Source organism: Ovis aries, chromosome 2 (genome assembly GCF_016772045.2).
Source record: "Ovis aries strain OAR_USU_Benz2616 breed Rambouillet chromosome 2, ARS-UI_Ramb_v3.0, whole genome shotgun sequence".
Taxonomy (NCBI): Eukaryota; Metazoa; Chordata; class Mammalia; order Artiodactyla; family Bovidae; genus Ovis; species Ovis aries.
This window is the reverse complement of record NC_056055.1, coordinates 97,697,802-97,714,068: the sequence shown is the minus strand read 5'-3', so window position 1 is coordinate 97,714,068 and position 16,267 is coordinate 97,697,802. Positions and strand designations below refer to the sequence as shown.

At 39.2% G+C, this 16,267-nt stretch overlaps 1 protein-coding gene across 5 annotated transcripts in view; it reads left to right on the top strand.

Moving 5' to 3' along the window:
* LINGO2 (leucine rich repeat and Ig domain containing 2) overlaps nt 1-16,267 on the top strand; it is a 1,524,944-nt gene that overhangs the window by 520,692 nt on the left and 987,985 nt on the right. For 3 of the 5 annotated variants that reach the window (XM_060411027.1, XM_060411029.1, XM_060411028.1), the window contains exon 3: nt 667-772. The exons of the other annotated variants lie outside the window; for them this stretch is intronic. The gene's annotated coding sequence lies outside the window, so the exon portion shown is untranslated. The remainder of the gene's footprint in view (nt 1-666; nt 773-16,267) is intronic. 5 annotated transcript variants of the gene reach the window in all.

The window sequence follows — 16,267 nt, the reverse complement described above, 5'->3', positions numbered from 1 at the left end:
TGGGGTGTGTCATTTAGCATATGCTATGCGATTCACAGGGTCGCAAAGAATCAGACACGACTAAGCAACTGAACTGAACTGAACTGAACTGAACTGAACTGAATGTATTATAGTGAGCATATAATGAGGCTCAAGGTCTACCAGAAGTCTAACCTTCTGCCACCTTGGACTTAGTCAGTTCTAACCAGTTTTTGTATGTCCTATGTCATTCTTTTAAAGGTTGAGTCCTGCCCCCTTCCCACCTGTTTCAGTAGAATATGCTTATGGGAATTAAGATACTCAGTGTAGAAAAAGATACAGATGTAATATAGAAAAAATTCAGTATCATCATATATTTCAATTGGAAATACCAGAATAAACTCATGAGACATCTTATATTTAAAAATTAAATGTGTGTTCCCTGAAGGAGGAAATAGCGACCTACCTACTCCAGTATTCTTGCCTGGAAAATCCCACAGACAGAGAAGCCTGATGGGCTACAGTCCATAGGGTTCAGAGAGTCGGACATAACTGGGGGACTGAGCATGCTTGAATACACACACACACGTAATATATAAATATGTGTGTGTGTGTGTGTGTGTGTGTATTTCTCAGTCTATCTACTAAACAGGTCTAGATACAATGACAACCCCTAGTAGTGAGCATCCTTTGTGCTTGGTTTTACAGTCTTGAAATGACATTTCCCACTAAAAGAAACCAGTGCTTCCTGGGGAGCAGTTGATCCTGGGTCTGGGGCAGAAAACAAGTCTGGAACATCCTGCCATGTCAGACAGTAAGTATTCTATCAACACTTGAAAGATAATGTCAAATGGACCCAGGAACCAACTCAAAGATGGAACAACTTGAGCTTCAATTAGGATACCAATTTCAACATATTGAAACCTATACAATATGTTGACATTTGTAAGTTCAGAATTTTAAAAAGCTGATCAATTACCTTTTGAGAATGAGAGGGGACCAGTTTATTATCTTGTAAACTAGCAAATAACAAGGATATGTCAAACAATTATTTTCCTCTTCCAATATTTTGGATAGTCAAAAAAAGAAAGAAAAATGTCTCCTTATAAAATCATTTCAGTTAGTAAATTAAAACAAAATGACAGAATGCAAATACCACTGTTTTGGACTGCCAGTGAATAAATGAATCTGCAATGAACATCAATGGCTGTTAACATCACAAAGGGAGAGAAAACTCAGCATTATCTGCTTCCTGATTAAAGAGATGACCCCATCTACAGTCTTGTCAAAGAAATTAAGCTTGAGTCTGATCAAGCAGGAAATACAGTGGACATAGAGCATGTTAAGGAATTTATAATGTTAGAAAAAATCCAGACTGTGGGAAAAACTGCAGGTTAAATGGCCTTTGTTTTTTGTTTTTGTTTTTAATAAAAACATGCGAAACAGAGATAGAGGGGAAACTATAGATTAAAAGAAACCTAATAGCTGTGAAAAGAGGAGAAGCAAAAAGCAAAGGAGAAAAGGAAAGATATAAGCATCTGGATGCAGAGTTCCAAAGAATAGCAAGGAGAGATAAGAAAGCCTTCCTCAGCGATCATTGCAAAGAAATAGAGGAAAACAACAGAATGGGAAAGACTAGAGATCTCTTCAAGAAAATTAGAGATACCAAGGGAATATTTCATGCAAAGATGGGCTCGATAAAGGACAGAAATTGTATGGACCTAAAAGAAGCAGAAGATTTTAAGAAGAGGTGGCAAGAATACACAGAAGAACTGTACCAAAAAGATTTTCAAGACCAAGATAATCATGATGGTGTGATCACTGACCTAGAACCAGACATCCTGGAATGTGAAGTCAGGTGGGCCTTAGCATCACTGCGAACAAAACTAGTGGAGGCGATGGAATTCCAGTTGAACTATTTCAAATCCTGAAAGATGATCCTGTGAAAGTGCTGCACTCAGTATGCCAGCTAATTTGGAAAACTCAGCAGTGGCCTGGAAAAGGTCAGTTTTCATTCTAATCCCAAAAAAAGGCAATGCCAAAGAAGGCTCAAATTACTGCACAATTGCACTCATCTCACACGCTAGTAAAGTAATGCTCAAAATTCTCCAAGCCAGGCTTCAGCAATACATGAACCATGAAATTCCAGATGTTCAAGCTGGTTTTAGAAAAGTCAGAGGAACCAGAGATCAAATTGCCAACATCCGCTGGATCATTGAAAAAGCAAGAGAGTTCCAGGAAAACATCTATTTCTGCTTTCTTGACTACGCCAAACCCTTTGACTGTATGGATCACAATAAACTGTGGAAAATTCTGAAAGAGATGGGAATACCAGACCCCTTGACCTGCCTCTTGAGAAACCTATATGCAGGTCAGGAAGCAACAGTTAGAAGTGGACATGGAACAACAGACTGGTTCCAAATAGGAAAAAGAGTACGTCAAGGCTGTATAATGTCACCCTGGTTATTAACTTACATGCAGAGTACATCATGAGAAATGCTGCACTGGAAGAAACACAAGCTGGGATCAAGATTGCCGGGAGAAATATCAATAACCTCAGATATGCAGATGATAACACCCTTATGGCAGAAAGTGAAGAGGAACTCAAAAGCCTCTTGATGAAAGTGAAAGAGGAGAGTGAAAATGTTGGCTCAAAGCTCAACACTCAGAAAACGAAGATCATGGCATCTGGTCCTATCACTTCATGGGAAATAGATGGGGAAACAGTGGAAACAGTGTCAGACTTTATTTTGGGGGGCTCTAAAATCACTGCAAATGGTGACTGCAGCCATGAAATTAAAAGATGCTTACTCCTTGGAAGGAAAGTTATGACCAACCTAGATAGCATATTGAAAACCAGAGACATTACTTTGCCAACAAAGGTCCGTCTAGTCAAGCCTATGGTTTTTCCAGTGGTCACGTATGGATGTGAGAGTTGGACTGTGAAGAAAGCTGAGCACTGAAGAATTGATGCTTTTGAATTTTGGTGTTGGAGAAGACTCTTGAGAATCCCTTGGATTGCAAGGAGATCCAACCAGTTCATTCTAAAGGAGATCAGTCCTGTGTGTTCATTGGAAGAAATGATGCTAAAGCTGAAACTCCAATACTTGGACCACCTCATGCAAAGAGTTGACTCATTGGAAAAGACCCTGATGCTGGGAGGGATTGGGGGCAGGAGAAGAAGGGGACAACAGAGGATGAGATGGCTAGATGGCATCACCAACCCGATGGACGCGAGTCTGAGTGAACTTCAGGAGTTGGTGATGGACAGGGAGGCCTGGAGTGTTGCGATTCATGGGGTCGCAAAGAGTCAGACACGACTGAGCAACTGAACTGAAAAGACATGTACTTTTATGTTTTATTCTTTTAACAGGCAAGATGAAACTATAGTGTCTAAAGATGCATGCTTGGGTGGTAAAAAAGAGAAAGGAAATCGAGGAAGCAATTATTATAAAAGTTAGCATGTTAATGTTAGTTACTCAGTAATGTCCATCTCTTTGTGACCCTGTGGACTGTTTCCATGGGATTTTCCAGTCAAGAATACTGGGGTGGTTTGACATTCCTTTCTCTGGGGGATCTTCCTGACCCGAGGATTGAACCCAGGTCTCTAGCATTGCATGCAGATTTTTTACCATCTGATCCACCAGGGAAACCCCAAAATTAACATAGTGGTTATTTTTGAGAGAGAAGGCTGTGATTGGAGTGAGATATCCAGAAGTGGCTACAGGAAAGACTGACCTTTATAACAAAATAAACTGTGAAATAGCATTATCTTTTCTTTCAAGATGGAGACATTGTGATCTGATGGCAGTTAAAACCAGGTGAAATTGGAATTTAGCATTTAGCCCTTTACAGAATTTCCAAAACCCAACTTTCTTCCCCACCCTCTTCCCTCTCTCCCTTCCTTTCCTTTCTTCCTTCTTTCTGTTTGTGGTGGTTCAAGTATCTTTACAAATGCATCCCATGACACTAAAATCATAATACCTTCCTCTGTCGGGGTATAGTTAAAAGTAGGACAGTTAAAACACAAATACATAGGAAAGGCTACTAGAAGACTATGATTTGGTCTACCCCAGTTTAAGGCAGTAAACTTCCTTTGGTATTCTAAGTTCTCAGGCAGACTTTAGAAACCAGAAAATCTATTTAGTGACATATTGGGGAAATAGATTTAGGAAAATCTCCCAACTCAGAAATTCTCTCCACAGAGTTAGGGAGCAGAGAAAGAAAATCATTTTATTACTGAATAGGCTTTTAACCATAGTATGATGCACATCACAGGCAAACCTCCAAGAGCCTGCAGTGACAGAGAGATCTCACCCTTTTAGACAGCCACATAGTAAGTACACTGTATGCATATTTTCAAGTTAAGCAATAACTAGTCCTTAAGTAAGAGGACTTGACACCACAATGTGTAATCAAAACTGTACCTGGTAATTGGAGTGACCATCTGTGTTAGCTTAATGGGACTTATCCAGGAGGAGGAATGTGAGAATTTGACAGGGTAGAGCAAGGCACCAACTGGAGTTAGGCTCCTCCCCTCCCCTGGAAGCTGGAAGACAGGGGTGCTGTCTCTCTTGGCATTTACATTTCAAACAAATGCCTCTCTGGTCTTTGAGGAAAGCATCCCTGCCTTATAAAGCTGCCAAGAGGCCTATCTGGTTTTCACAACAATTTATATACAAGTACTTATAATTAGAACGCTTTCTAAATAAATGCTCAAAGCCAAAAAGGGAAGGGAAAGTTCTTCCCTTATTTTCAATGGGAAAAATTAAGCCTCTTAGTTTTCATTTGTATTTTTTTTCATGTGAGTATCATTGTAAGAGGTTATTTTCTAAGGATATCACAAAAATGAGTCTATTTTTCTTATTTTCCTTTGGCCAGGTTAACCCCCTAATATTATGATAATGTATTCTTCAAACCATCAGAAGTAGAATTTATATAAATTCTGAAGATATGGTTATTTTCTTACATAGCTTTAATAAATGTGTGTGTGTGTTCATATATATGTATATATACATATATATAGGCTTCTCTGATGGGTCAGCAGGTAAAAAATCCACTTGTAATGCAAGAGACAAAGCAGATTAGGATTTGATCCCTGAGTCGGGAAGATTCCTTGGAGTAAGAAACTGGCAACCCGCTCTAGTATTCTTGCCTAAAAAATCCCAAGGACAGAGGAGCCTGTCGGGCTGTAGTCCAAAGGTGGACAGAGTTGGACATGACTGAGCAACAGAACTCACAGCACACACACATAATACACACACGCACAGACACACAGACACACACACGTATTTTTCCCCCATATGAGCGTGCCCTTCTCCCTTTTAAACTTTAAACTCCTCAAGGGCAGGGATCTTGTGGACTCCTTCTGTATCTCCTTAGGGTATCTAGTGTATCCTTTTTATGCCCTGTGGACACTCAACAGCAATTATTTGGCCACCTGGTGAAATGGTTGTTATCTATATTTGGTTCCTGGCTGTTGCTATAAATAAAGACACTTTTGCTTCAGAAATGGCAAACCTATTTCTGTTGGTTTGGGAAAACCTATTTCCCCTGTCATTTTCTTTTTCCTCTTTTTAAACCAAATACATCCTAGTACTTGTTTATCTTTTTTTCAAAGAATGTTTTTGTATGAAGTTTTGCTACATCAATAGACAACGTAATAAGGCTTTTAGGGCAAAGATAAATCACCTAAAAAATTTTTTTTCTTTGATGTCTCTTAATTGAAAATCTCATGTCTGTGTCTTCAGACTGAGAAAAGATACCTGTGAATAAGTCTCAGTGATAGTTGATGGCTGGCATGGCTTGGTTAGACCAAACATTTTCAATAATTTGTTGAACAGATTCAGGATATAATAGCTATATGGAGACTCTGCTTGACTCACCCATAGGACTAGCATTATACTGATTACTTTTTAAGGTGATTATTTTAAATAATTATTATCCAAATATTTGATTTGCTAAAAGGAGTCTATTTTGATTTTACTTATGCTCAGAATCTGTATTGTAAGTTGGATTCTCTCCTCCAGAAGGAAAAATATTTCTATTGGTATTTTATTACTGATCCAGAACACTTATACCATTGTTACTAGAATTATCTATACAGCAAGCTCCTTAGGGCAGCTAGTACTGTCTGACTCATTTGTATAATCTAGTACCAGACAGATGGTGAATGGTGATGTTTATCTGATGACATAGCAATTCTTAAAGTGGAATCTTACTCCATGTTTTCCCCATTCCAGTTTTTCTGCTGTGTCTTTGGATAACGTAGATTATTAGAAGAAGTAACATTGTTCTTCACTGTGGAGTCCAGGCAAGGCCACCGGAAAATAACCAGGACTCTTAACTCAGTGGCCTTTGAGCCTCAGGGCTATGGGCTATTGTTTGTTCACCTGGCCTGGCTGTCCTACAAGCTAATAGCGGCTTATTTGTAGACAATATGCCCTTCAGTGACCTCCCCGGGAGCCCTGCCTGTCCTCCACCTCCTGTTCTTCTCTGCTTTCTATAAAGTTAGAGAGGACAGTGAAGTCACTCAGTCGTGTCCGACTCTTTGCGACCCCATGGTCTAGTAGCCTACCAGGCTTCTCCCTCCATGGGATTAGGACAACTTTTACTATATTCAAAATATCTCCTCTACAGTCTCTCTTCCTTGAAACGATATCCAAGGAGCATCTCAAGACTCAAATAAGCAATCAATCACAATAATACTCATAGAGTTGCTCCCCTAATATTTGACATTTTGCTGATATGCTATCAGAACACTTCACACGTGACTGGTAAGCCGTGAAAACAATTACTGGGTCTCTAACAGGAAATGAAATAAAAGAGTCTTCGTGAAACAACACTCTAAAAATTACTAAAGCCGATAAAGCCATAGCATTCTGAAAAATAAGTGCAAAATTGTTTGATGATACTCATAAAAGTTACATAATATGTCGAGGCAGCAACTATGAGGTAAAGAGTAAAATATTTATTAGATTTGGGGGTGTTCTTGATTTTGGGTGGTCAATAACATCCAGCAGTCATTTAGGATTTCCTTGGAACTTCACTATATTAGCAGTAAATCAATCTAGTAAGGAAGCATTATTGCATAAATAAAAGTTAATGGAGACATCTATCCTCAGTGATCATAATTTCTAGGTGGCACATAAATACAGCGTTAGATTGTAGGAAAATAGAGGCTTAGGGAAAGGCTGATACACTCTGTGATTTCCTGAAACCATTCAGATGATGAGAAGTGAATACCAAGAAGAGAAATGCAGGGAGCCAGGATATTAACAAGTGAGTATGCTTTGCTTAAAACATTTCCCATTATTTTGCTCAGCATGAACAACAGTTGTAGACCAAGGTGGGTAAGGGCAAACCCCTCAACACCACGTTGTATTGGTTAAGCAACAGTCTTTGTGAGGGACATTTGCAAACCAGATCCAGTAAGAAAAGTCAGCAGTGCTCACATCTTCTTATTTTATGCAGAACTACTGGGACTGAAGTGAAGTGACTACAGCTGTAGTTGGTGTACTTTCTGGAGGAAGCACCTCAACTTTTGTGGCTCATTTGCTTTAAAGGGCATGTGTGTGAACATTGTAATCTGGAGCCCAGGGCAAAAGACAATCTGGGTACCAGAAAGCTTGGTTTGGGGTGTCAGATTGTATAGGAGTTGCCTGAGAAAGTCCATAAACCTGGAGAGTTGGCATTGTCAGGAGACTGTAGTCTCTTCTGCATTGAGAAGGTTACCATCGTTGTATAGGAAGCTGAGTTCGATTGCAACACCCCCCAAATTAGATGGGAAGTGAGAGGTCCTAGCTAGCTCCTTGTCTGGGCAAACTAGGATGCTACCAGAATTATCTGTCTGGTCAACAACATCAACATGGGCTAACTGGAGAGCAGCCTCATACAGAACGTGAGTGTGTGCTAAGCCACTTCAGTTGTGTTTGACTCTGTGAGTCCCTGTGGACTGTAGTCCATGGGATGCTCCAGGGAAGAACACTGGAGTGTGTTGCCATGCCCTCCTCCAGAGGATCTGCCTGACCCAGGGATCGAGCCCTTCTTAGGTCTCCTGGGAGGTGGGTTCTTTACCAATAGCACCACCTGGGAAGCCCCTCGAGCAGAACAGTGGATCCCAATTAACAAATTAACAAATATTTAAGGAATACTAACTACATGCTGAGCTTTATATTCCTTCATTTTGTTTTTAAAAGAGTGCATTTTACAGATGGGGAAACAGATGTTTTAGAGAGGCTAAGTGGCACAACCACAATTTGAATGCAAAACTGATATGCTCTGTGTTGTACAATCCTGGCTCCCAAACTGGTGAGCTTTCTGATATAAAGGTCTCTTTCCATATTTGTGAAGTTGTACGAGTCCAGGGAGATGGAGCTCTGAGAAGAATTCAGGGATACTTGTAAAACTGAAAAAAAAAAAAACAAACTCAGAGGGATCAAAAGCATGTTATCAAAATGGAGAACTGAGCCATATTTATTATACTGAGTTTGGTATAAATTAGGGAGAAAATGGAACTGTAATTTGTGTATATGTCTGTTGGCTGGAGATGTCCCAAACTTTCACAATTACATGATCAACACTCATAGGATAGAGTATTTATAGAGATCTTAAGTACACTGGTCAAAGCTAAATAAAGTCACTTTAGGAATCATTGGACTTACCTGGTGGCTCTGATGGTAAGGAATCATCACCATCACTGGACTTACGCTCTGTTAATAATAACTGCTGCTGCTGCTAAGTCACTTCAGTCGTGTCCAACTCTGTATGACCCCATAGACGGCAGCCCATCAGGCTCCCCATCCCTGGGATTCTCCAGGCAAGAACACTGGAGTGGGTTGCCATTTCCTTCTCCAATGCATGAAAGTGAAAAGTGAAAGTGAAGTCGCTCAGTCGTGTCCGACCTCAGCGACCCCATGGACTGCAGCCTATCAGGCTCCTCCGTCCATGGGTTTTCCAGACAGGAGTACTGGAGTGGGGTGCCATTGCCTTAATTGTTAAATTGCTTTATGGTTTGTATGTGCCTTATCTCATCTCAGGGATAGGTACAATTACCTGTTTGGTTTTTTCCTAATGGATGACGAAACTAAAGTTTAGAGCATTTGGATGATTTGTCCAATATATTGAGAACTAGAACTAAACCAAGAAAGCTTGTCCCCACATGAATAGCTCATTTTCAGAAATTGCAAACAATATTGGCAATGTTATTTCATATATCCTAGGACATGTCTAAAATGTTTGGCAAAGCAGATATATATATTCCAGGTATATGATGGGCAAAGTAGTTTCAGGGTCATATATGTCCAAATGAGTTACATTCTTTAAAATGTATACTGATTATCCACAATATTATAATTATTGCCATTATGGTTCCTAGTCCCATTCTTATTAAGAATATATCAGAATTAAATTTGCCTTTTATGCTCCTGATAATCAAGACTTCTCAAAGCCATTTTTAAAGTACTGACTTAGATGATGGTCAAGGTCTATGAGGTTGCTATTATATCCATCAGTGTAAATGATTGGAAATAACTGTGAGCAATAGACCTTTATTACAGACGTATAGGAGAGATATGTAGGAGTGTTAAGATGATGTCCTTCTTATTTCTCTGTGTTGAAAAGGGTTTGTGTATCTTCAACTCTTTCTAAGTAGCTAATGATCCAAAAGGAGAAATTTTAGTTTGGCATCACCCACAGGCCCTGGAAACATCCTTAGTGAAATAGCATCATTTCTGCCTTCCTATAAAATGCCCCTCTCTCAGGCTTGGCAGAGAATCAGAAAACATTCATGGATTTAGACCTAGCAGAGAACGATCAGTAACTAGTATGAACATCATGATTGTAAAAGCCATTCATTTTTATAACTTGCTATGAGAGGTCATTTATAAGCCATTTGTCATATTTTGTTTCTTTTAATCCATACATTAAGCCTGCAAGGAAAATGTGGTCCCATGTATCATTTACAAGAAACAACTAAGACCCAGAGATATGAAGTGATTTGCTCAAGGCCGCAGAGCTAGTAAATGAAAAAGCTTGGGGTCAATCTGTGTCTTCTGATTCTACAGGCTTTATTTTTATGCTATTCTGTTTCATAATTCATAATTTATTTGTACTTAAAAAAATCCTTAACATACTTAAAATATCAGCATACAGTTTAACATTGTGTGATTTATTGTACTGAAGAGTATGGAAGTCAATTTGATATGACTTTATGATTTGCCTTAAATATTTTAGAGTATTTGTTTAGTTGTTGAAATTTTAGGGATGTTTCTAAAGACATATCTCTGCTCTTCTTAAAGACTCGGGATTAATCTTTATACTTGCCACTAATATAGATTTAATGTTATAGATCAAAACAATCTCTTTGTACTAAAACAACTGCCTATTAAAACAGATGACAGGCTTAGAACACTAACCTCTGTGTTTTGTATTGATCTTCCCAAACTTTGGAAATGATAGCAATCACCTGGAGTGCTCATGAAACGTAGAACTTCCCTAGTGCCCTGTCTTATCGATTTGGATTTGAATGGGGCTACAGAATTTATGTTTCTACCTAGTATCTTGAGTGATTCTTCTCATGGAAAAGGGGACAACAGAGGATGAGGTGGCTGGATGGCATCACCAACTCTATGGACATGAGTTTGAGTGAACTCCGGATGGACAGGGAGGCCTGGCATGCTGCGATTCATGTGGTCACAAAGAGTCGGACATGACTGAGGGACTGAACTGAACTGAACTGATACCATGTCAATATCACACTATAGCATCACTATACTATTCAATATTACAGTAATCCAAGTCTATGCCCCAACCAGTAATGCTGAAGAAGCTGAAGTTGAACGGTTCTATGAAGACCTACAAGACCTTCTAGAACAAACACCCAAAAAAGATGTCCTTTTCATTATACGGGACTGTAATGAGAAAAGAAGTCAAGAGATACCTGGAGTGACAGGCAAATTTGGCCTTGGAGTATAAAATGAAGCAGGGCAGTTGGCACTAGTGGTAAAGAACCTGCCTGCCAATGCAGGAGAACCAAGAGATGCTGGTTTGATCCCTGGGATAGGAAGATCCCCTGGAGGAGGAAATGGCAACCCATTCTAGTATTCTTGCCTGGAAAACCCCATGATCAGAGAAGCCTGGCGGGCTACAGTACACAGGGGGTCATAAAGAGTTGGACATGACTAAAGTGACTTAGCACAGCACACAGCAAAGGCTAACAAAGTTTTGCCAAGAGAATGCACTGGTCATAGCAAACACCTTCTTTCAACAACACAAGAGAAGACTCTACACCTGGACATCACCAGATGGTCAACACCAAAATCAGATTGATTATATTCTTTGCAACCAAAGATGGACAAGCTCTATATAGTCAGCAAAAAGAAGACCAGGAGCTGACTGTGGCTCAGATCATGAACTCCTTATTGCCAAATTCAGACTTAAATAGAAGAAAGTAGGGAAAACCACTAGACCACTCAGGTATGATCTAAATCAGATCCCTTATGATTATACCATGGAAGTGAGAAATAGATTTAAGGGACTAGATCTGATAGACCGAGTGCCTGATGAACTATGGATGGAGGGTTGTTACATTGTACAGGAGACAGGGATCAAGACCATCCCCATGGAAATGAAATGCAAAAAAGCAAAATGGCTGTCTGAGGAGGACTTACAAATAGCTGTGAAAAGAAGAGAAGCGAAAAGCCAAGGAGAAAAGGAAAGATATAAGCATCTGAATGCAGAGTTCCAAAGAATAGCTTGTCAGGGTCCTCTGTCCATGGAATTCTCCAGGCCAGAATACTAGAGTGGGTAGCTGTTCACTTCTCCAGGAGATCTTCCCAACCCAGGAATCGAACCCAGGTCTCCCTCATTTCAGGCAAATTCTTTGCCGGCTGAGCCACCTACGTTCTCGTTTAATAAAAGTTAAAGTGGGAAAGATCAAAATAGTACAAAATTCATTTGCTTGTGCAAAGAAATTATTAGAGTGCATAAATGTTTTGCTTTTGAATTTTACTCTCAAATTGTACTAATTTCCCTTGTACTGAATGTTTATTAACTGCTAGGTGTCACACACATTATATTTTTAACTTAGATGATACTCCCAGGAGATAACTCTCTTCCTTACTTGCCTGTGGGTCAAGTAAGACAAAAAGAATTGACAAGTTTACTTGCTCATGAAACAGCCAGGATTTGGACCTTGCTCCCATTCATTCATTCAGGGCTTCCCTGGTGGCTCAGATGGTAAAGCATCTGTCTGCAATGCAGGAGACCCGGGTTTGATCCCTTCATTCAAAAGCTAGTTCACCTAACCTGCGCAGTGCTCTTTCTCCAGTGTTCCTCATCCCCTTTTCCATTCCTGACCCTAAGTCCACTCTCTTATTTAGCATTAATTAAATACAGAGAGCAATACAGAAACTGAAATCTTCCCCTCATGAGCCCTCAGTCCTCAAGCATATTGTATCATATTCCTGGAATTAAGTAGCTCAGACTTAACTGCCATGTTCGATATTAACTGCTCCGGTTTACAGCATGATCTTCCTTTGAGAACCGGCTCTGAAGAGAGCAGCTCATTTGCCTCCTTGATTATGCCTTCACATTTTGCACCGTTGTCTTATCACTGTCCTTTTCTCAGTGAGGAGGTAAGAGCTCAGTGAATGGAATACCTTTCTTTGAAGATCAAATAAAAGGATACTGTCCTGTTTTAAGTCAAAGGAAGATTTTAGAGAAGCCCTGAGGCACTAAGCAACACTTTAGCTGCAGATCAAGGGCACCTTGCTCCCCGGAATTACTTCTCCAGGGGTGACTCTTACAGTGCAAGTGTCAACCTAGAAGGACTTCCCCCAAATCCCTCCCCAACTGTTCATGTAGGATTTTGTGTGAATCATCTTTCTTTGAGCCACAGGATAAGAAAGGTTTCCAGCTGATTAAACTGTGAAATATCAGGAGTCTCCCCGTCAGAGCCTCTCTTTCCCACTGATGAGCTATATGACTTGGAAGTGTTAATGACTTGTCCCATTCACACAGTGACCCTTCCCAGGGAGAATTACCGTCTCCATTTTTAATAAGTAAAATGAGCTCAATAGAGGTTATATAACTTGCCTCAACACAGAGGCAGACAGTGGGAGAAACATGATGCAAAATGAGGCTTTCATACTCCCAAATCCTCACTCTCTTCATGATTAAGTCCACAAAGTCCTGATACCGCATCTATAAGATGAGGGGGGTTGAGAACCTGTGCAGAGTTAGGGACAAAACTTGATAGAAAATTCACTGTGCGTGATCTCTGGGAGAAGGGTCACAGCTGGTTTTGGCAAAATTACCAAGAAAAGCTGTGTAAAGGGCCATTCTACTGCATTTGTTACTCTAATCACTCTCCTGCCTTGATGCCTCCAAGAGCCTAATACTTACGTAGTATTTCAGACTGTTCACACCTGAATCTCAATATTATTATTTTACAAAGTGACTTTAACAATATCTATTGTATGACCTATTATGGGATTTTATGAAGTGTGCCTGGCAAATTTATTAAGTGCTCCAGTGTGTGTTAATTGGCCCAGATGAATAAACACAATACTACTTAATGATTATTCTGTCTTGAATGTAAATGATAACATGGGTTTTACATTTATTTAAGTCTCATGGTGTGGAGGAGAGCTAATGAGACCCATGGATACTGGGTCTTAAAAAAGATATCAATATCTTAAAAAAGATAACAGACACCTGAGTCAGAAACAAAGGACTTTATTACTCATGACAAAACCATGCCAAGAGTATTATCCTAGGTTTACTGATTCCCCAAGCACCAATCTCACAAAGTGATCTGGAGGCCAAATGTAATATGCACATACAATGGGATCTTTTCTAAAAGGAAAGAATCCTCCATTTGGATAATCTCCCACTTTTTTTGTTTGTTTGTTTTAATACTAGCATTATGTAGCCAGTGAGACACCAATATGTCCAACTCCAAATCTGTTGTTTTTCTCATACGAATCACTGATTTTCCAATTTGGAAAGTAACTCAGGGGAAAGTGACCAGGTTGGCAAGTGGTGAAGCAGTTCTGATGATCTTCAGACCCATACCTAGCCGGGACATCACAGCCCACTTCACAGGAAACCAGAACCCAGAGACATGCATTCCCAGCACATTCCTCTTCCAGTCTTTGAGGCCCTTCCCGAGGCAGTTTGGTTTAGAACTGATGAGAGGAAGTAGAATCTTGGCTTACTCTTATCTTTTCATCTATAGAGGATGGGAATGTTCTTAGATAACAGATGATAAAGGGGAATATTACTCTCAGCTCACACAACTGCCAGTCCCTTTCTTGGCAAGACAAGAAAGTTTGTGTTCTACAGATTTCAGAGCCAAAGAGTAAATATCAGGAAAAAAAAAAAAAAAAAAAAGAATTTGTGTTTTGAAGTCAGGTAGCCCAAATAGATAACTCTGTTCTCTAATCTTCAGTAAGCCTAAGGAAGTCTGTTTCTTCTAATTTTTGTTTCCTGTTAGAACAGCTTCCCATTTCTACTAGCTGCTTTTCCTTTCCTTTCTTCTCACATAATCCTGGAAATATTTAGTTTGATTGTGTGAGGACAATACTAATCATAGTAATTTATGGGAACCCTTTAGCAATTATGACTAGTCACTGTGCAACACAATAATGATTATGCATATCATTAAGTATGCATCAGATTACTTTGGTTGTGAGTTTTATTTGATTACACAGCTAAACTCTTCACATATTAAATCTTTAGAGTCTGTTGCTCATTGTAATATGCTCGCATATGCTCACAAGTTTTAAACTGCTATGGTACTTTTCATAGGGTCCTTTCTGCATAATCAATGGCCCTGAACTAATAAGTTACCTCCTCTGAAGTGGTTTCTTTATTTTTAAGATAAACCTCTCTACTATGACATACGCTCCTTAAAATGTCTGCCTTGAAGTCGTCATTATCTTGAGATTCCCTATGCCATCTTCATTTTTCCGGCTATATTTTATTTTTTGTATCTTCTACAAACTCAAAAATGAAACATGTCTATGTTTACGAGAAGGAAAGTGCAGATATTAATATTCATTTGGTATTTTTAAAATAAAATTTTGTTAAACTCTTTGATTGGTTAAAATCTGGTAAAGTAAACCAATAAATCAACTTGACAAACAAATGGAGCTCATTGAGATAATTTAAGTAATAAATGAAGAAGTATAGTTTTCTATGGGCATTTATAGAAGTAGGACCTGTGCTATAGCACAAAGAACTGTGCTTAGCGTTATGTGGCTGCATGGATGGGAGGGTGTTTAGAGGGAAATAGATACATTTATATGCATGGCTGAGTCACTTTGCAGTGCACCTGAAGCGATCACAACATTGTTAAATGGCTATATCCAATACAAAATAAAATATGAAATAAAAAAATTAAAACGGTTCAGCCAATGGTTAAAAATATCAAAGACATAAAGGGACGGGGGTAAGGAGATAGTAAATATGGCAAAATGATGAAAATTGTTGAATATACAGAAACTTGAATATATAAAACTTTGAATATATGGATGTTCAATAAACTAATCTTGCAGCCTTAAAAAAAAAAGTAGGCCTGTAAACTGAGGTTTCTAAAATAAAATCCCTGAGATCCCAAACTCATTACTTTATATAGAGTTCCAATATTGATTTCCAAGTCAAAATAAACATTCATAAAATAGGCTCATGGGAAGGCATATGGGACTAGAATACTGAAGATGGTTTTATAGAAAGAATATAAAGACTCTGGTATGAGAGGATAAAAGCAACATTTTCCAAAAGGGGAAGATTTCAATAGCAGATATTTATTGCGATATTTGTTGTATGTAGGAAGCATTGAGATTAGAAACCTGGCCACAGCTGGAGATCATATTAAGGAGTAGGAAATGAAGGCCTTAGTATGGATGTGCTCAGTCATGTCCCACTCTTTGCGACCCTATGGATTGTAACCTCCCAGGCTCCTCTGTCCATGTCCATTCTCCAGGCAAGAATACTGGAGTGGGTTGCCATGCCCTCCTCCAGGGGATATTCCCAACCCAGGGATCAAACGCCTGTCTCCTGCATTGCAGGCAGATTCTTTATGACTGAGATACCAGGGAAGCCCTTAGAATGAAGTAAGCAAGAGTGTATGATGCAAGGCTTTGAAGTCAGAATGGATTTGTGATCTAAAGGCCATAAATTAGTCTTAACACTTATGTTATTTTTTGATTGCGACTTTTGGTACATTAGATAGAAATAGACAAATGTGAGACATTTCATAATTATAACAAAAGTATGTTTAAGAATGATGGTGTATCAGAACACT